The 21,532-nt window shown below is 42.1% G+C and overlaps 1 protein-coding gene across 1 annotated transcript in view; it reads left to right on the top strand.

Annotated features, from left to right (window-relative positions):
• The window catches only part of LOC307192400 (boLa class II histocompatibility antigen, DQB*0101 beta chain-like), a 111,363-nt gene that overhangs the window by 24,712 nt on the left and 65,119 nt on the right, over nucleotides 1-21,532 (top strand). The gene's annotated exons all lie outside the window — the stretch shown is intronic.

The following is a 21,532-nucleotide window of genomic DNA, read 5'->3' as shown; positions in this document are numbered from 1 at the left end:
GATTTAATACAATGAATGGACACTTTTATCAGAAAAATGTATACATATTCATGATATTTTTCATATAATTTCAAATTTATTTAGAGTTAGGGCATCTATAACTATTCTAAATTCATAGGGAATAAAGAAAACCTAGGTAGTTCAGTGAAATCTAGGCACGTGTGTACCTGGAGAGTGCATATGAAATCCCCAGTCACAGGAAAACAACACTGATTCCGGGCTCGTACCGGTAGATGGGGCGCCTACTAGGCCAGCTGAGAAAGGACTGCAGGTGCTGGACCTTGGTTACTTGCACCTGAACAGGGTTATCATCAGTGTACAAGTAGAGACCTTTGGGGTAATGGGGATTATAAACGTCTTATTAAGGACATATTATGTAGGTCCCAGAATTCCCAGGATGATTCTGATTTCATGTACTTTTTTCATTTTTTTAAAAAAATCAATCTTTTAAAGTATGAGTAAACATGGTTTCATTTTTTTTATCTCATAGGAAAAAATTTACAAATCAGAAAGGAAAAGTCATTGGGCCATGTGCCTTGGTTTCCTCTTCTGAGTAAGTGGTCCTTCAGTCCGTATGGCCAAGTGAACGCAGTTTAAAAAGGCACTGGCCCCACCAACGTGGGTTCAGAAGTACAGAAATTACTGGGAGGAAGTAGAGGCACTTGGCCTCTCCTGCAATTTTCATGGCAAATAACTTAATTTTTTAAAATCAAGATGGAATTCATGTAAAATAAAATTCACCATTTTAAGGTGAATAACTAGGGCCCTTAGTTCATTCACAACGTTGTACAATCAATAAATCTATTTAGTTCTAAAACATCTTCCTCGCTCCAAAAGAAGCCCCTGTACCTGTCCAAGCCATGGCTCGACCTCCTGTTGCTTCTTCCTCCCCGCCCCTGGAAACCACCATTCTGTTCTCTGTTTACCTACTCTGGATATTTCATATAAATGGAATCAGGCAATATGTGACACTTTGTGTCTGGCTTCTTTCCTGTGGCATAATGTTCTCAAGGTTCACCCATGTGGTCGCATCTATCAGTACTTCATTTCCTTTTGTGGCTGAATAATATTCCATTGCATGGATAGGCCACATTTTGTGTGTCCATTCATCCATGGATGGACATTGGGTTGCTTCTACCTTTCGGCTGTTGTGTATAGTGCTGCACTGAACATTCATGCACGTGGAAAATAACTTTCTTCTTTGAACCCCCTCAAAAGATGCAGATTGGAGGAACTTCACCTGACTTCATTCCCAATTCTTCTGCTGCTTAACCTCTTCAGTTTCCTTCTTACCCCAAATTCCAGCCTGGCTCATCACTGAATGGGAACAAAGGCACTGGTCACATGGCCTTTTGATGCATCGTAGTATGTTGGTGTATGTATGTTTTGTACACCCTGCCCGATAAGTTCGGTATTGACCCTAGAGACGACCAAGAAATGCTGGAGAGATGATTCCTACACGTGGCCAGTTATAGTAGTCTCTTAACTTGGAGAGTTTCCATAGTGATAAATGATTTTTTCAAAGCCTGGAAGATGTCGCCTCTTGGTGGTGACATGCCAGGTTCCCTGCCCTTCAATCCTTTTCTTCCCAAAGCTGGATTACTTCTACCGACCGTCGTTCTCATAGCCCACTCTGTATAAAACTGGGAGTCTGTCTTTCTCTTATTAAGTCCTGCAGGGCACTAAGGCCTTTGGGTGGGCTCCATCTTGAGACCTAAGGTCAACATTTCCTCCGTGCCTCTATCACTCCTCCTGACCCGGATTCTTGGACTCTTTTTTTTTTTTTAACATCTTTATTGGAGTATAATTGCTTTACAGTCTTGTGTTAGTTTCTGCTTTACAACAAAATGAATCAGTTATATATATCAATAGAAATTGAGTAGAGGCCAGACGAGGAATTCAGGCAAGGCTTTACCGGGACTCGCGCTGCAGCACGAGGGAGTGAGAACAAGTTAACAGGTGCCTTTGCTCGCTCCCCACAAGGGGGCGAGCTGGTTCCTTAAACGGGGTGAGGGGAGGGGCGGAGCAGTGGGTTGGGCTGGAGGGTTGGCTGAGGTGGCCGGCCCACTTGGTGGTGCTATGTGCAGGGATCATGCATGGTACCCTGCTTTTGCTCCCGGCACCTCAGGAGTGGCAGTTGGGTTTTGGCCTTTTTGTATCTTACTGTTCATAATTTACCTCAACTGTGCATGCAAGCAGTTATTTTTCATCCCTTATAGTTTCTTTGTATTCTGTTGCTTGAGGAGACATTTGTCCAGGGGCAAGCACTGCAGCAAAGGGTCCCAAGGTCCCAGATCCCAGCCTGTCTCATCACCACAATCCTTATTGGCACAATACTTATTTCTCTGAACTACAGTTATCTAAAATCATTTCCATAATGACTACCCCCATTCATACAAAATGCGGATCCTGACTTCTACCACTCAGTGTTGTCCCAGGCATTAAGTAAGAGATGCAGTGTTCCTTCCTAGCATATGGAAGGCTCACATTAAATGAGAGTGGTTGTATTATTATACTCCCCCTCTCTTTTACCTCTTGCTGAATCGCTCTGAGGTTGGCCCCTGTGTTTGGTCCAGTAGTTTTCCTTTCCCGCCAACTGTTCCCTGCCTGCACGCTTGATTTCCACTTCTATCTTTTCCCCACTACTGGGCCTGCCCCCAATCATACAGTCCTTTCTCGTCCTCGTGTGTCCTTTCCACGTGCGGGTGGGCCTCTCCTGCAGGGCCAGTCCATAGCCTCTGACCTCTCAGTCTAGGGTGATTTGCTTGGTAAACACGACTGTAGAAGGACTGAAGGGCTCCTTAGGTACATGCAGCCAACCTTCTCATTTGAAATGTATAACATTTTAAAGAAAGCCCACTCTCGTGTCGGCTATGATCCCTCGGAAGCATTAGATCCCACACTCAGTCTAAATGAGCAGTTTGTGCCATCGTATCAGTGACAAATCTGCCTTTCACAAAGAGATATTTCATTTGGCATCATTTGTCAAGTGTAGGAAATGATTTCAACAGTTGTGTTAAGGATCGAAATGGGCCCTTTAATCAATATAAGATGAGCTGCTCTTTGTCACTCTTCTGAATCACTATAATCGAAGCTGACACACAACCAGATCAAGCTTTCATTATTTCTCAATTACCTGAGAAGGAGCTGGAGTGCGGGAGGGGGGGATGACTTTATGAATGAGGCAAAGAAATCTCCCAGGCCAAAGGTTTGGGGAAATAATATGCATCATTTTTATAGTCTTTTTAGTTTACAAACAACATTGCATTTCATCCTCACAGTACCCAAGGGTAGCACAGCCCACACGTGCAACCTAAACCAGTGACGGAATGCGTGTAAACACGCACCTGCACAGCACTAAAGCCCAGTCAACAGTAATGAGCACTGTGTGTGTGTGTGTGTGTGTGTGTGTGTGTGTGTGCGCGCGCGCACACACGCGTACATAGAGAGAGGGGGGCAGAGAGAGAGAAAGAGGGAGAACCAATTAGCACGTTAGCATGAGATCAATAAAGAATGAATTTTCATGGAAAATAGAACATGCACCCAGCAGCTTCGAAGAGCTATTCCTATTAGTCCCTTGGTAGCGTGTAAGAGAAAAGGAGCAAAGTAGGGTGGATGGGGGGAGATGAAAGGTCTGTTTACATTCACTGCCTTAGTTAAGAACACACTCCTTGAGGACAGTATGGAGGTTCCTTAAAAAACTAAAAATAGAGTTAACATATATATGATCCAGCAATCCCATTCTTGGGCATATATCTGGAAAAGACAAAACTCTAATTAGAAAAGATGCATGCACCCCAATGTTCATTGCAGCACTATTTACAATAGCCAAGGCATGGAAGCAACCTAAATGTCCATCGATAGATGAATGGATAAAGAAGATGTTTTATATATATATATATATATATATATATATATATATATATATGCAATGAAATATTACTCAGCCATAAAAAAGAATGAAATAATGCCATTTACAGCAACATGGATGGACCTAGAGATTATCATACTAAGTGAAGAAAGTCAGAGAAAGACAAATACCAAATGATATCACTTATATGTGGAATCTAAAAAAATGATACAGATGAACTTAGTTAACAAAACAGAAATAGACTTGCAGACAGAGAAAACAAATTTATGGTTACCAACGGGGAAAGGGGCAGGAAAGGATAAATTAGGAGTTTGAGATTAACAGATGCACACTACTATATAGAAAATAGATAAACAACAGGGAACTACTGTATAGCACAGGGAAGTATATTCAATATCTTGTAATAACGTATAATGGAAAAGAATCTGAAAAAGTATATACATGTGTATATATATATATATATATGTATATCTGGATCACTTTGCTGTACACCTGAAGCTAACACAACATTGTAAATCAACTATACTTCAATAAAAAGCCATTTGTTTTGGAAAAAAAACCCACAATCCTTGGACTGTCTGTTGCACAGTTTCTATCAGGTCAGCCTTCCTGTTATACAAAGGACCTTCCCACAGCTCTAAAGCAACTTGGAACAAAGCCATTCTCTGATGCTTTAGCATGACTGAATCGTTGCTTTTTCTTCCACCCCCGTACTTATTCTCTTTCAGAAAACTTTTTCTTGATCTCAGCCTCTATCCCCACTTCAAGTTAGATGTGGATTCAAATCCTGACTCTTTACAGCCTCTGTGAACCTGAGTGTCATCAGCTGGAACACGGGGACAATACCTGCTTCTGAGATCACTGTGAGGGTGCAATGAGAGAATGTGTAAACAAGTGTGGTGTCTTGCTCTTATGAGGGGTTCCATAAATGTCCCTTTCATTTCCTCCCTGGCTTCACCTATTCCTTTTTCTTACTTTCTGGTGTCAGTTAGGTGATCCTTCTGAAGAGACCAGCAGACAAGGAGATGCAGGCTGCCACCTGCATCTGGCCTCCTGGATGCCACCCGCAGCCCAGTATGCTGTAGCTGCCGATTCACCCGACGGAGGTGGCTGAGCAGGGGCACAGAGGCTGGTGCTAACCAGGTTGTACAGAGAAAAGGGGGTCAGCCGCCCTCTTAAGACCTACCCTAATGCGGCCTCAGCCTAAGTTTTAAAATTTACTTCTCACCACTTCCACCATATGCTTTCACGCTACGTGACAATTTTCTTTTTTTTTTTTAACATCTTTATTGGAGTATAATTGCTTTACAATGGTGTGTTAGTTTCTGCTTTATAACAAAGTGAATCAGTTATACAAATACATATGTTCCCATATCTCTTCCCTCTTGGTCTCCCTCCCTCCCACCCTCCCTATCCCACCCCTCCAGGCGGTCACAAAGCACCGAGCTGATCTCCCTGTGCTATGCGGCTGCTTCCCACTAGCTATCTACCTTTCGTTTGTTAGTGTATATATGACGTGACAATTTTCTGACCCAGGAACCGATATCTTCCCCTACCGCCCCGCCCTCTCTCTCTCCTCCACCCCATGCTTTCTTGGTTTCGCCTACACAGAGCTCTTTCCTCCCTGCTTCTTTGAAAGCCCACATTCTTTAAAAGGCATCATTCCCAAGAAGCCTGGTGTCCCTTAACCAACCCTTCTTACTACCATTTCTCACTCCACAGCCCCACCGGGCTCAGTCCACCAGACAATGTGATTCTATTTCCCTTGAACTCTCAAATTGTATTTTTGTATCTCTCATGAAACATATATTCTGCATTTCTACCCTGCCTTCTCCCAGAAAGGAATCAAGGCAGAATTTTGTGCTTCAGTTAGTTCCGTATCTCTATGAAGACTCTAGGTTGTAAGTTCCCTGAGGTCAGAGGTTATATCTCCTCATCTTTGCATATCCCTCCACTACCCCACTGACCTTTCCTAGTAGGGCTAAAATATTTATTGAACTGACATGAACTTATTTCTCCCTACTTTAGAGGAAGCTGAAAGATGGAGTGGGGTCCTCACGGTTGTCAGATAAAATACAGGATTCCCTGTTAAATTTGAATTTCAGATAAACAGAAACTTGTAGTATATCTCAAGTATTGCGTGGGATATATTTATCCTAAACTTCTGTGTGTTATTTATGTAAAGCTCCAATTTAACTGGATAGCCTATATTTTTATTTGCTAGATCTGGCAACTCTAACTGGGAAACATGTTGCAACAGGCACCAAGGGGGCACATACCGTATTCATTTGAAGTATTTTGGAGGCACAGGCTCAAAGTCAATGCAGTTTTTTGACGCGCTCCTGAGAAAACTGCTGTGACTTTCGTATCTCAACCCACTGTGTGCATTACCAGCATTCACCTCTTCCACAGTAGCATCCTAGCTCACCTGGGAGACACACAGGTTGCTCTGGCCCTAATGAAGCCCCCGTGATGTCGGCAGGTAGTCCCAAAGCCTGTTACACCTTGCTGTTCCCTCACACCTTCTCTCAGCCAGCTCATTGGCTCTCAGAAGAAAAAGATCAGGGAGGTGATTTTTCTAGAGGAAAGCACTGGGTTAACTTAAATGATGTGTCAAGCCACGAATGTCCTCTTTCCCTGTTATTTGAGTAACCATTTGTATGCTTTATATAACTTTCCCAACCGTGTGTACAGTCAAACAAATGAAGCAGCAACCTCTCACTGAGCTGTTGTCTCTTCCATCACATAATATCCTTTTCTAGTTTCCTCAACCCCCCAAAAACCCCTTTCAAGTTATACTTTCTCTGTTTCACACTTTCATTCATCTCAGAGAAAGAAAAGTAAAAAGTTCATTTCAGTAAATAAATCATAGTTTTAAAAAGGTTCTCATCATTTCACACTCCAAAAATAAGGAGATGAACACACACACCCCAAATGTAGAATTAAAAGCCATTGCAGTCCCCTTCTGATTGCTCTGAACTCCATGCCCCCGTGTCAAATAACACAAACAAGGGAGAGCTTTCACCTCCCAGCTAGGCCTGCTTTCCAAAGACAGTGTTGCAGCAGGAGGGGGGCAGCTAGCTGTCCCAAAACCGGGAGATGGTGGTTTTCCACAGAGGTTCCAAAAAACACCTGGCAGGTAGCGGAAGACTGCGCTTGCGCTTGTTCTCAGTCCGTCCAAGGTCAGGCGGCTTCTTTGTCTTGTTACCTTTATGGAAACAAAAACGAGTAAACCGAAGGGTGAACATCTCTGTATAAACCTGGTGTCAGTCTCCTCTCTGTTATAGTCACCATCAAACTGTTCTGATTGGGGAACAGCTGAGTGTGGAGGAGGAAGGGCTCCATCCCCAATTTTTTGTCTTTTTCTTTCATCCATGGGGTCTGGCTTTCACTTCCAATCTTTCACCTGAAACTGTTTCTTTGAAAGGTCACCTGTAAGAGGGATCTTTTCAGAGTGAAAGGAGATGCTGCTAATAATTATACTAGACAACAGACGTAAACATGGACCGTCCCCCCAGCACCTCCCATCTAACGAACGCAAACCTCTCTTCCCGCATCTTTCTTGACCTTCCACAGCATCTGACATGGTCACCACCCCTTCTTCTGGAGTTGTCATTTCCACTGATCTTGACACCATGGCTCTCCCCTGTTCAAAGCCAGCTTCGATCTTTACTGGTTCCTCTTTCTGCCGCTGACCGGTCTCATGAATCAAACTTCCTTCTAGATATTCACATTTGAATATTCCACTGTCGACTCAGATTCTCCCTGGCACAGCCCGACTGCAGGAATTGCCATTCACAGTGTATTCTACCTGAATCCTGTTCCCAGGGTTTGTGCAGTGAGGTGGAACCAGCCCCAGGGCAATTCTAAACAGCCATCCCCATTCAAAGGTCATTTCCCACATCTCACACTCCTCCCACCCATTGCCACAAACCAGCTCATCTGATGTCTCCTTGTCTCTCGATGGCCCATCATGTATCCGGCTCTCCAGGCCTGAGCGTCAGCATCCCCTTCACTCCAACCCTTTTCTAGTTATCATCTCTCCTACCTGATCTTGGATATAATTCTATCAATTCTTTCTCCATAATATTGCTTGGATCTCTCCCTTCTCTTTGATTTCTATGCCTCCATCACAATTGAGGTTTATTTTAAAAAAATAATTAATTAACTTTTTAATTAAAGTAGAGTTGGTTTACAATGTTGTGTTATTTCCAGGTATACAGCCAAGTGTTCAAAATGATGAAGACTTTCAATCACGCCAACGGCAGCAGAGCACTGAAACAAGCGTGGGGCCTTTCTGAGTACAGGGCCCTGTGCAGCCACTGGTCCCACACCCTTGAGGCCAGCCTTGATCTCCAGTGTGGAGTCTGGGTAGAGGGACAGCTCACACTGGCATCTGGCACATTTAGAATGGACAAATGCAACCCACTGTCAGAGTAGTGGGCCCCAAATAGAACTGTGAAGGAATTTCTCTTACAATCATTTCACGCTCTTCAAAGAGAGGATGGAATCAGTCTTTCACATCATTGTTCTGAACCAGTAAGGCACACACATGTGTGCATACACCCACATGCATGTGCACGCACATACACAAACACATATGACATCTGAGTCAAATCCACACCAGCCTAACCAAGAGTCCTGTCTGTATTCACAGAGCTGCCCAGAGGCAGCAGAATATCAAGTTAGAAAAAAAAACTGGAAACAACCTTTACGCAGCCGCTGTTTCCAGGGGCACGCTGCACGTCGGGTGCTGTTCTAGAGGCTTACGATGCACTGCTGAACACGAGAGCCCCTGCAGCCACAGGACTCATCACTACTGGGGGAGGAGGGCAATGAACATAACACATAAATCGTAACATAATATCAGGTCATGATATGTGCAAGGAGGACAAACAGAGGAGGGGTGTGGAGCGAGATGGTGTGTGACCCCTATTTAGACAGGGGTCAGCGAAGGCCTCAGGAGAGGGCTCCATTTGTAGGAAGAGGACTGGAATGAAGAGAGAGTCGTGTGAGTAGTGGGGAGAGGATTGTGCCAGGCAGTGAGGGACGGCAAGTACAAAGGCCCTGGTGTGCCAGGCAGCTCCAGGGACAGGAAGGGGCCCAGTGTGATCAAGCATGGTAAGCTTGGGGAGCTAGGAGATGAGATCAGAGAGGTAGCTGGGGAGGCCCCTGTGCTCCTTACAGGCCAAAGTAAGGATTTGGGGGTTTAAGAGACACTGACCTCAGTTTTGAAAAATGAGAAGAGTCAGCCAACAGATAAGGAGGAAGAAAAATTCCAGGTAGGGAAACAGCACATGCGGTGGTGCAGAGGAGGGCCTGGCCTATGTCTTTGGGAGAGCTGCTGGGAGTTGGTATTGGTGGAGTCAAGGGTGAGGAGAGGCCAGCCTGTGAGGAAGGTGGGGGCCAGGCCAGCCCCCCAGAGTGTAGTCACAAGAGTGGGTCTGGTGTGACGGCAGGTGCTGAAGGGAAGGGTCAGTTCAGATCTGTGCTGTCCCCAGCAGAGAACAGCTCGTCCAGGCCTCCGGGGATTTCTTCTGCGGCCATTCTGTCCTCTTTCCTGAGCTCAGAAGCAAAGGCCCAGGAAGCTACTGCTCCCTGCGATGGGAGGAATTTCACACCTGGGCAAGGCTGTGTGCTTGGAGCTGGGAGGTTGCAGGAAAAGCACAGGGTAGTGAAGGAATGAGCAGTTTGGGGCAGGAGGGGTGGACTTGCCTGGAGCCAAGCTGGAACTCAAGGCACAGAGTCTTCTCTCAAGGATGGAGGGGCTCTTCCCATGGGCCTGCTGCAACTTCATCTCACACTACCCTTGAATCAGCACCAGGGAGCAATACAGGTGGGGTTTTGCTCTGGTCTCAACAATGGTGTCAGCTGATTGCGCTTCATGGTTATTGCCATCAGGGTATTGGGAGGCTTCCGCGTCAGGTACTCATTCCTAAAGGCCAGGTAAGAGGCCTGGGGTGAGGTGGGACAGGCAAAGAGCTGCCTCACTTCTGAAGGTGGAGACTGGAAACTGTGCCTTTGTTCTCTTTGCCTACAAAGAAAGACGTGATTTTAGGAGAGTGCTTGATCTAACTGAGGGAGAGCATCTACAGGGATGGGCAGCAGAGAGGTGTGATGGAATAGAGCTTGCCTCCTACTGTGGGAATTATGTGTTCATTTCGTTGACCAAAATTTATGTGTCTTGGTGTGGATTTCTTTGGATTGATGTTATTTAAACTCTCAGCTTCCTGGACCTGGTTGTCCGTTTCTTTCCCCAGGTTAAGAAAGTTTTTAGCCATTATTTATTTAAATAAAATTTCTGCCTCAATCTATTTCTTCTCCTCTGGGACTTTTAGAAGCAAATGTTAGTCCATTTGAGGTTGTCCCATAAGTCCCTGAAGCTTTACTTTTATTCCATTATTTTTTTCTTTTTCCTGTCCTGATTAGGCAAGCTGCTCTGGCCTTTCTCTAAGTTCACTTTCTCTAAGTTCACTTTCTCTGAGTTTCTTCTGCTTCATCTGTTCTGCTGTTGAACCTCTCTCATGTATTTTTCAGTTTAGTTATTGTATTTTAGCTGTGTGTTCTGTTTTTTAAAATTAATTTATTTGTTTTGTTTTGTTTTTGGCTGTGTTGGGTCTTCGTTGCTGTGCGCGGGCTTTCTCTAGTCGCAGTGAGAGGGGGCTACCCTTCGTTGTGGTGTGCGGGCTTCTCATTGTGGTTTCTCTTCTTGCAGAGCATGGGCTCTAGGTGCGTGGGCTTCAGTAATTGTGGCACGTGAGCTCAGTGGTTGTGGTTTGCGGGCTCTAGAGTGCAGGCTCAGTAGTTGTGGCGCACGGGCTTAGTTGCTCCACGGCAAGTGGGATCTTCCCAGGCCAGAGCTGGAACCTGTGTCCCTTGCATTGGCAGGCGGATTCTTAACCACCGTGCCACCAGGGAAGCCCTGTGTGTTCTGTTTTAATTTTCTTAGATTTTCTTTTATTTTCTGTCTCTTTGTTGAAGTTCTCACTGTGTTCATTTAGTCCTCTAAGTTTAGTGAGCATCTTTATGGTTGGTACTTTGAACTCTTCATCAAGTAAATTACTTATCTCCTTTTCATTAAGTTTTTTTTTATTTCTGAGAATTTAACTTATTCTTTGGTACACATTTCTTCATTCTTTCTTCATTTTTCTTGACTCTCTATGTGTTGATTTCTATGTATTATTTGAAATGGCCACCTCTTCCAGGCTTTTTTTTTTTTTTGAATTTTATTTTATTTATTTTTTGTACAGCAGGTTCTTATTAGTTATCCATTTTATACATATTAGTGTATACATGTCAATCCCAATCTCCCAGTTCATCACACCACCCCTGTCCCCACCCCCACCACTTTCCCCCTTTGGTGTCCATACATTTGTTCTCTACATCTGTGTCTCAATTTCTGCCCTGCAAACCGGTTCATCTGTACCATTTTTCTAGATTCCACATACATGCGTTAATATACGATGTTTGCTTTTCTCTTTCTTCACTCTGTATGACAGTCTCTAGATCCATCCACGTCTCTACAAATGACCCAGTTTCATTCCTTTTTATGGCTGGGTAATATTCCATTGTGTATATGTGCTGCATCTTTATCCATTTATCTGTCGATGGGCTTCCATGACCCGGCTATCGTAAATAGTGCTGCAGTGAACATTGGGGTTCATGTGTCTTTTTGAATTATGGTTTTCTCTGGGTATATGCCCAGTAGTGGGATTGCTGGGTCATATGGTAATTCTATTTTTAGTTTTTAAAGGAACCTCCATACTGTTCTCCATAGTGGCTGTATCAATTTACATTCCCACCAACAGTGCAAGAGGGTTCCCTTTCCTCCACACCCTCTCCAGCATTTGTTGTTTGTAGATTTTCTGATGATGCCCATTCTAACTGGTGTGAGGTGATACCTCATTGTAGTTTTGATCTGCATTTCTCTAATAATTAGTGATGTTGAGCAGCTTTTCATGTGCTCCTTGGCCATCGGTATGTCTTCTTTGGAGAAATGTCTACTTAGGTCTTCAGCCCATTTTTGGATTGGGTTGTCTGTTTTTTTAATATTGAGCTGCATGAGCTGTTTATACATTTTGGAGATTAATCCTTTGTCCGTTGATTCGCTTGCAAATATTTTCTCCCATTCTGAGGGTTGTCTTTTCATCTTGTTTGTAGTTTCCTTTGCTTTGCAAGAGCTTTGAAGTTTCATTAGGTCCCATTTGTTTATTTTTGTTTTTATTTCCATTTCTCTAGAGGTGGATCAAAAAAATATTGCTGTGATTTCTGTCAAAGAGTGTTCTTTCTATGTTTATCTCTAAGAGTTTTATAGTGTCTGGTCTTAAATTTAGGTCTCTAATCCATTTTGAGTTTATTTTTGTGTATGGTGTTAGGGAGTGTTCTAATTTCATTCTTTCACATGTAGCTGTCCAGTTTTTCCAGGACCACTAACTGAAAGACTGTCTTTACTCCATTGTACATCCTTGCCTCCTTTGTCATAGATTAGTTGACCGTAGGTGTATGGGTTTATCGCTGGGCTTTCTATCCTGTTCCATAGATGTATATTTCTGTTTTTGTGCCAGTATCATATTGTCTTGATTACTGTAGCTTTGTAGTATAGTCTGAAGTCAGGGAATCTGATTCCTCCAGCTCCGTTTTTTTCCCTCAACACTGCTTTGGCTATTCGGGGTCTTTTGTGTCTCCATACAAATTTTAAGACTTTTTTGTTCTAGTTCTGTAAAAAATGCCATTGGTAATTTGATAGGGATTGCACTGAATTTGTGGATTGCTTTGGGTAGTATAGTCATTTTCACAATATTGATTCTTCAAATACAAGAACATGGTATCTCTCTCCATCTGTTTGTATCATCTTTAATTTCTTTCATCAGTGTCTTATAGTCTTCTGTATACAGGTCTTTTGTCTCCCTAGGTAGGTTTATTGCTAGGTACTTTATTCTTTTTGTTGCAATGGTAAATGGGAGTGTTTCCTTAATTTCTCTTTCAGATTTTTCATCATTAGTGTGTAGGAATGCAAGAGATTTCTGTGCATTAATTTTGTATCCTGCAACTTGACCAAATTCATTGATTAGCTTTAGAAGTTTTCTGGTGGCATCTTTAGGATTCCCTATGTATAGTATCATGTCATCTGCAAACAGTGACAGTTTTACTTCTTCTTTTCCAGTTTGTATTCCTTTTATTTCTTTTTCTTCTCATTGCCGTGGCTAGGACTTCCAAAACTATGTTGAATAATAGTGGTGAGAGTGGACATCCTTATCTCATTCTTGATTTAAGAGGAAATGCTTTCAGTTTTTCACCTTTGAAAATGATGTTTGCTGTGGGTTTGTTGTATATGCCCTTTATTATGTTGAGGTAGGTTCCCTCTATGCCCACTTTCTGAAGAGTTTTTATCATAAACAGGTGTTGAATTTTGTCAGCTTTTTCTGCATCTGTTGAGATGATCATATGGTTTTTCTTCTTCAGTTTGTTAATATGGTGTATCACATTGATTGATTTGCGTATATTGAAGAACCTTGCATCCCTGGGATAAATCCCACTTGATCATGGTGTATGATCTTTTAATATTTTGTTGGATTCTGTTTGCTAGTATTTTGTTGAGGAGTTTTGCATATATATATTCATGAGTGATATTGGTCTGTAGTTTTGTTTTTTTGTAGTATCTTTGTCTGGTTTTGGTATCAGGGTGATGGCGGCCTCATAGAAAGAGTTTGGGAGTGTTCCTTCCTCTGCAATTTTTTGGAAGAGTTTGGGTGTTAGCTCTTCTCTAAATTTTTGATAGAATTCACCTGTGAAGCCATCTGGTCCTGTACTTTTGTTTGTTGGAAGATTTTTAATCACAGTTTCAATTTCATTACTTGTGATTGGTCTGTTCATATTTTCTGTTTCTTCCTGGTTCAATCTTGGAAGGTTATACCTAAGAATTTGTCCATTTCTTCCAGGTTGTCCATTTTATTGGCATAGAGTTGCTTGTAGTAGTCTCTTAGGATGCTTTGTTTTTCTGCGGTGTCTGTTGTAACTTCTCCTTTTTCATTTCTAATTTTATTGATTTGAGTCCTGTCCCTCTCTTTCTTGATGAGTCTGGCTAATGGTTTATCAATTTGTTTATCTTCTCAAAGAACCAGCTTTTAGTTTTATTGATCTTTGCTGTTGTTTTCTTTGTTTCTATTTCATTTATTTCTGCTCTGATCTTTATGATTTCTTTCCTCCTACTAACTTTGGGTTTTGTTTGTTCTTCTTTCTCTAGTTCCTTTAGGTGTCAGGTTAGATTGTTTATTTGAGATTTTTCTTGTTTCTTGAGGTAGGCTTGTATAGCTATAAACTTCCCTCTTAGAACTGCTTTTGCTGCATCCCATAGGTTTTGGATCGTCGTGTTTTCATTGTCATTTGTCTCTAGGTATTTTTTGATTTCCTTTTTGATTTCTTCAGTGATCTCTTGGTTGTTTAGTAACGTGTTGTTTAGCCTCCATGTGTTTGTGTTTTTTACGTGTTTTTCCCTGTAATTGATTTCTAATCTCATAGCGTTGTGGTCAGAAAAGATGCTTGATATGATTTCAATTTTCTTAAATTTACTGAGGCTTGATTTGTGACCCAAGATGTGATCTATCCTGGAGAATGTTCCGTGCGCACTTGAGAAGAAAGTGTAATCTGCTGTTTTTGGATGGAATGTCCTATAAATATCAACTAAATCTGTCCTATTGTGTCACTTAAAACTTCTGTTTCCTTATTTATTTTCATTTTGGATGACCTGTCCATTGGTGTAAGTGAGGTGTTAAAGTCCCCCACTATTATTGTGTTACTGTCGATTTCCTCTTTTGTAGCTGTTAGCAGTTGCCTTATGTATTGAGGTGCTCCTATGTTGGGTGCATATATATTTATAATTGTTATATCTTCTTCTTGGATTGATCCCTTGATCATTATGTAGCGTCCTTCCTTGTCTCTTTTAACATTCTGTATTTTAAAGTCTGTTTTATCTGATATGAGTATTGCTACTCCAGCTTTCTTCTGATTTCCATTTCATGGAATATCTTTTTCCAATCCCTCACTTTCAGTCTGTATGTGTCCCTAGGTCTGAAGTGGGTCTCTTGTAGACAGCATATATATGGGTCTTGTTTTTGTATCCATTCAGCAAGCCTGTGTCTTCTGGTTGGAGCATTTAATCCACTCACATTTAAGGTAATTATTGATATGTACTGTCCTATTACCATTTTATTAATTGTTATGGGTTTGTATTTGTAGGTCCTTTTCTTCTGTTGTGTTTCCCACTTAGAGAAGTTCCTTTAGCATTTGTTGTAGAGCTGGTTTGGTGGTGCTGAATTCTCTTAGCTTTTGCTTGTGTGTAAAGCTTTTGATTTCTCCATCGAATCTGAATGAGATCCTTGCTGGGTAGAGTAATCTCGGTTGTAGATTCTTCCCTTTCATCACTTTAAATATGTCATGTCACTCCCTTCTGGCTTGTAGAGTTTCTGCTGAGAAATCAGCTGTTAACCTTATGGGAGTTCCCTTGTATGGTATTTGTCATTTTTCCCTTGCTGCTTTTAATAATTTTTCTTTGTCTTTAATTTTTGTCAATTTGATTACTATGTGTCTGGGCGTGTTTCTCCTTGGGTTTATCCTGCCTGGGACTCTCGGTGCTTCCTAGACTTGGGTGGCTATTTCCTTTCCCACGTTAGGGACGTTTTTGACTACAATCTCTTCCAATATTTTCTCAGGTCCTTTCTCTCTCTGTTCTCCTTCTGGGACCCCTATAATGTGAATGTTCTTGTGTTTAATATTGGCCCAGAGGTCTCTTAGGCTGTCTTCATTTCTTTTCATTCTTTTTTCTTTATTCTGTTCCATGGCGGTGAATTCCACCATTTTGTCTTCCAGGTCACCTCTCCGTTCTTCTGCCTCAGTTATTCTGCTGTTGATTCCTTCTAGTGTATTTTTCATTTCAGTTATTGTATTGTTCACCTCTGTTTGTTTGTTCCTTATTTCTTCTAGGTCTTTGTTAAACATTTCTTGCATCTTCTTGATCTTTGCCTCCATTCTTTTTCCTAGGTTCTGGATCATCTTCACAATCATTATTCTGAATTCTTTTTCTGGAAGGTTGCCTATGTCCACTTCATTTAGTTGTTTTTCTCGGGTTTTATCTTATTCCTTCATCTGGTACATAGCCTTCTGCCTTTTCATCTTGTCTCTGTGAATGTGGTTTTTGTTCCACAGGCTGCAGGATTGTAGTTCTTCTTGCTTCTGCTCACGTCTTCCACTCTTGAAGTGTCAGCCTTGTGTAGGACATGAACATTACAGTAATGGAATCATTTCACATAGAAAATTTTCAGTTTATATTTATATTGGTATCAAATACTTTTAAAAGTTGTATTTAGTTAAGATTTTAGCATTTTAAGGGCTCTTTTGCTAATATCTCTGAAGGATTAATTTATAATTAGTCCTTATTAATTATACCAAATATTAATTTACAAAATTAAATCAAAACATTCTAAACTATTTAAAATGTTTATTCCAACTTATATTAAAAACATTGAAAACAACCTATGACATTGCCTGTGAGGCGTAGTTGACCTGCTTTAATTTTGTTTTTACAAATGCATTTGTTATAAAGCTTCATGGGAACAGGAGCTGTTTGTTGGCAGAAATACAGAGTAGAGTCCCAGGAAGCAGGGGAACAGGGCCCATGGGAGAGCAGGAGGGCCCCAGACACTTGGAAGTCTATGATTCTCAGCCCTCTAATACACTTCCAAACCATCAAATATGAATTTACACAAACCTTAGGAGTAGGAAAAAAAAAAGAAGTGAGTTTAGGGTACATTAATGTTGGTAAATTTAGCAAAGTGGTCATTGGTACATTGGTTCCTTTCTAAACTGGCTTTTGTTGGATTGGGTTCATCAGATTAACCTTGATCCTTTTTGGATCACAGTAATCTACAGTCCCTTTGAAAAGTCTCCTTCACACTGCTTCCAAGGTGGTTTTATGAACAGAAAAGCATGTTGTGGCACTCTGCTGCTTAAATTCCCTCTATTCTTTCTCATTAAGCTGAAGAAAATGCAGGCAACTTCCAACAGTACTATCATCAAATCTCACAAAGACTAGGATACTTGAATCCCACCCTCTAATCATACCAAACCACAAGTTGTGAATGATCCCTGTCTCCCCACCGCCAGTCTTGCCAAACCTCTGGGTCTGCACTCAGGTATGTCTCTTTGCCTGGAATCATCATAGCCCTTTATCTGTTGAGCCATCACTTCCTCTGAGAAGTGCACCTGAAAAACCTTTCTTTCAATCCTGTCATGACTTCTACGCCATTAACTCCCCACCCTCACCATCTTGAAAAATTATTATTTATGAATTAATCCACAAATAGTCGTCACCTCCTAGTCCTGTGTTGCCAACCCTTTCCAAGAGAAAAGAAAATAACTGAACAAATGGGCATCATTATCAATTTAGAGTTTTAAATGTACCCTGAACCTTGAACACTGCCCAGTCTTGTCTTTAGTCAATAGTATTTGACATTCCCCTTAGTAGCTATTGCAAACTTTTGTCTCTTTTATTTTCCCCCATATATGTCTCTCCTCCAATGTGTGGACTCCTAGAAGGCAGGATCCATGTATTTTCATCTTTGGAACCCAGGACCTTAACTCTGGAGCTGTATAAAAATATTGGTAACTGACAGTAACCACCACCTAGGGTGTGCTGGGTTTTTGGGAAGGGGGACAAAACTCCTGGAAACCAAACCATATAGATGTGTCAGAGCTCAGACACAGGGGGACCCCTGATAATGAGGGTGAGGAAAGCAGGGCACTCAGGCATGTGGCATAGGACGTGTCTTTTAGATATTTGGCAGAAGCTACAATGAGGAGTGGCCAGTCCCTCTTCTTCTAAATCAAATTAAGATGTGTGAAATATGACCCTGGACTCTCTGCCATAGCAGTCTATGAAGTTCACAAAGCTGCACTCACGTTCTTCTTCTTTCATCAATTTGTATTAAACTCTGTTTTGCACTCAAGTTTCCACATTTGTGAGCCCACTGAGAAGAGGACCAGTTTCTGAGATCTGAAATTATAGTTAAAATGGCAGTTCTGTGCAAGGGTAGCTATGAGCTTCGGAGAGGGAAAATGCAGTGGATTCATGATCAAATATACCTAACGTGCTTTCCCCTCTCTTTTTCTCCATAATGAGGATTTGAAACCATGATGATTCTATCATCTGAGTAGAAATGGCAAATAACAAGACTTTAATGACATCAAGAAAGATGAACTCACTACTATTATATTAAAAGCTAGTGTGTATGTAACTCACCATAGATTGCAGTGGACTTTTGCAAATGATATCTGTGTTCATGAAGTGGTCCTGTGATATGTGTACTCTTTCTGCAGATGAGGCAGAACTAAGGCTTTCAGAACTGAAATGGCTTATACATGGTCACTCTGTTACTAATTTGACTCTTTCTTCAGATTCTGTAAACTGTGATTTTAAAGAGATAACTGTGCAAAGAGAAAGGACCTACTTTATATATGTCATGGAAAATTCATATAACTGGTTACTTAAGTGTTCATGTAGGGGACATGTGTGAGTAGCTTCACAAAGATTTGGAAAAACTTAGGGATAGTGGTGTGACAAATTTTTATTGAAGGGAATAATATTCTGGGGGAAGTATTACTAATTAAATTACTACTGGCATTAAGAAGGTCATGGAATCTTTCAGAATGTACAATGTATTTTGTTTCCTGAATTGAATGTAGAATAGGGTCCTGGATGGCCCTTCTGGTGACAAGATGATTAGTACCTTCACAGTTAACTGACCAAGTACAGATTCTGAGGGATGTTGACCAGGGAAGATGATTTCTCCCTGAATTTCCCCAAGGAAACAGTCCACAGCTTTTATCTCTCATCCTGAGGGAACAGAGGATGAACCACGAGAGTCTTCCTACAGGAAGCCTGACCCACATCAACGACTGTTCCTTGATGCCACTGTCTACCCTCATGGGGTATACACTGGCCTCATCCTAGGTGCTCTGCCTCCACAGGGTGATTCAGGTAGACACCTGGAATCAGAAGGTCTGTGCGTGTCGCCTTCTCTCAGGCCGGACCAGCAGTGACTGCCCTGAGTAGCACAGCAGGGATATGGACAGTACAGAGAACTCTAGAAAATGTAGAGAATGCTGCCTGGCTTGGGAGAAACAGCAGGCAGAAGCTCAAACCAGAGCCTTGCAGATGAGGTTTTAGCCAATCAGAAAGAGGATTTTAAGCTGACACTCTTGCTGCTGCTAGTTGAAAAGTCTGTGTGAAGAGGGCTGTAAGACCAGGCAATCCCCAGGTCTGAGGCAGCATCCACTGACAGCCCCAGAGCAGAACGGAGGGAATTTCTCCCTTAGGACAGGAGGGAGGACATGGGCCAGAAGCTTCTGTTTATTCCAAGGGACCCTGAAGTAAGGTCTGAGGGACCTGAGGCACCTTCAGAATCCCTCTCTGACTGTTCTTTGTTGCCTCCCAACCCTATTACCGGTCTGAGTTTGATGTTCCTCTTTTATGTTTTCATCCCACCATGGAAGCCCTCCCTGCTCTGAAATTACCCTGATCCTGATTGCGCCACTGCTGGTGGAAGCCCAGTGAGATTTCCCAGTCTCAGGTGCTCTGGGACTATGCACCTAATTCAGAATATCGAACTAACTCATTGTCTTCATGTGCCACTAATGGAAACTTCTTGTCGTTGCCTCTTCCCTGTTTCTTTTTACCTGGTAAACGCTTTATGTCCTGCTTGTAGATCCTTTCCTCTATTTTGAAAGAAGAACCTAAAATTCAGGAAGAGAGAGAATAGAGGGAGAAACACTTATTTTCTTGTTTATTAATGTTTTCCAGACACTGTTCTAATTGCTCTATAACCATTTAATACTGCCCCTAGTCATGGGCAAGAGGAGCCTAATAAATAATACATTTATTAAAAAAAACACATTGATACTTCTGCCATTGGGGACTTGATGCTTAGGGCTGGCGCAATCTGTACAATACAATAGTACTGTACTGTACACAATCTGTAACCATAAGTATCTGCTCCCTCCTTAACACTATTCAAGCTGCAGGAAATGCTTCTCCACGTCTTTTGCTCTCTGTCCTCAGAAATAAAGGTGACTGTGTCTGAATGCTGTTAATGTTTGTGGATTGTGTTTTTGCTGACATCAGATGGTTCAGGGAGGATCTGAGCGGCTGAAGAGATTTTAAGAGAAAAGTCAACTTAATTTTTCAAATACTTGCATTCAAAGAGCATAAATGCAATAGATTGTTGTGTAATGAAAAAATCACTTTCCAGCAGGACTGGTTGTCAAATTTTGTTTTCTTGCTTCACGTATAAACCTGATACTGCCAACAGTTACACTTGGCCGCTGAGGAACATTTTGCGATATTAAGCAAGTCATATTACTCTTAAGTCTGTATATATGAAGGCCTAGATATAAAACGCATGAAGCATGACTCACATTTTACAAAGAGAAGTTTGAGGCAGAAGCGTTCAGTATTTTGTTGGCTCTCATAAAGCACATCAGTGGTAGACAACGTCCCTGGTGGCGCAGTGGTTAAGAAGCCACCTGCCAATACAGAGGACACGGGTTCGAGCCCTGGTCCGGGAAGATCCCACATGCTGCAGAACAACTGAGCTCGTGCACCACAACTACTGAGCCTGCGCTCTAGAGGCTGCGAGCCACAACTACCGACGCCCGCGCGCCTTGAGCCCATGCTCTGCAACAAGAGAAGCCACCGCAATGGGAAGCCTGCGCACTGCAACGAAGAGAAGTCCCCACTCGCTGCAACTAGAGAAAGCCTGTGTGCAGCAACGAAGACCCAACGCGGCCAAAACATAAATAAGTTTAAAATAAATAAATTTAAAACAACAACAAAAAAAACCTTTTTTTTTTTTTTGTTCTTCCATGCCTTTATTGGTGACAGCGATGGACAACAACAATGCCAGGCATAAGAAGATACCTGGGGTGGCAAGCAGGCACTTGCTACATCAGTGCAGCTCAAAACCATCTCCTTCAAGAACTCTGCTCTTCCCACCACAACTTAAGCCTCCTCAGAGTGTCTAAGATAATAAAAGTGAACTTGTCTGCGACAATGATTTTCTCTCCCTGAAATATGATCCCCACTTATTTTCCCTTACCCCAAATCCCAAGAACAATAGGTTTTAAATAAATATCACAGGGCTTCTCTGGTGGCGCAGTGGTTGAGAATCTGCCTGCCAATGCAGGGGACATGGGTTCGAGCCCTGGTCTGGGAAGATCCCACATGCCGTGGAGCAACTAGGCGTGTGAGCCACAACTACTGAGCCTGCGCATCTGGAGCTTGTGCTCCGCAACAAGAGAGGACGCGACAGTGAGAGGCCCGCGCACCGCGATGAAGAGTGGCCCCCACTTGCCACAACTAGAGAAAGCCCTCGCACAGAAACGAAGACCCAACACAGCCAAATATAAATAAATTAATTAAAAAAATATATCACAGAGATGTCTACTCTTGAATCATTTTTTCTCTCTTCTTGTTCTTTAAACTCCGAAGGCATTCAATCTTCAGATCATTCAAAACTGCAAGGACTCTTCACCCGAAATGTTCATCCAGTGTAACTTGATGAAGACAGAGTGCCAGGCATTAGATTGAGAACCTTCAAAACAAATGTCTGC

Source organism: Stenella coeruleoalba (genome assembly GCF_951394435.1).
Source record: "Stenella coeruleoalba genome assembly, chromosome: 10".
In the NCBI taxonomy this organism is placed as follows: domain Eukaryota; kingdom Metazoa; phylum Chordata; class Mammalia; order Artiodactyla; family Delphinidae; genus Stenella; species Stenella coeruleoalba.
This window is presented reverse-complemented; position numbering and strand designations above follow the sequence as displayed.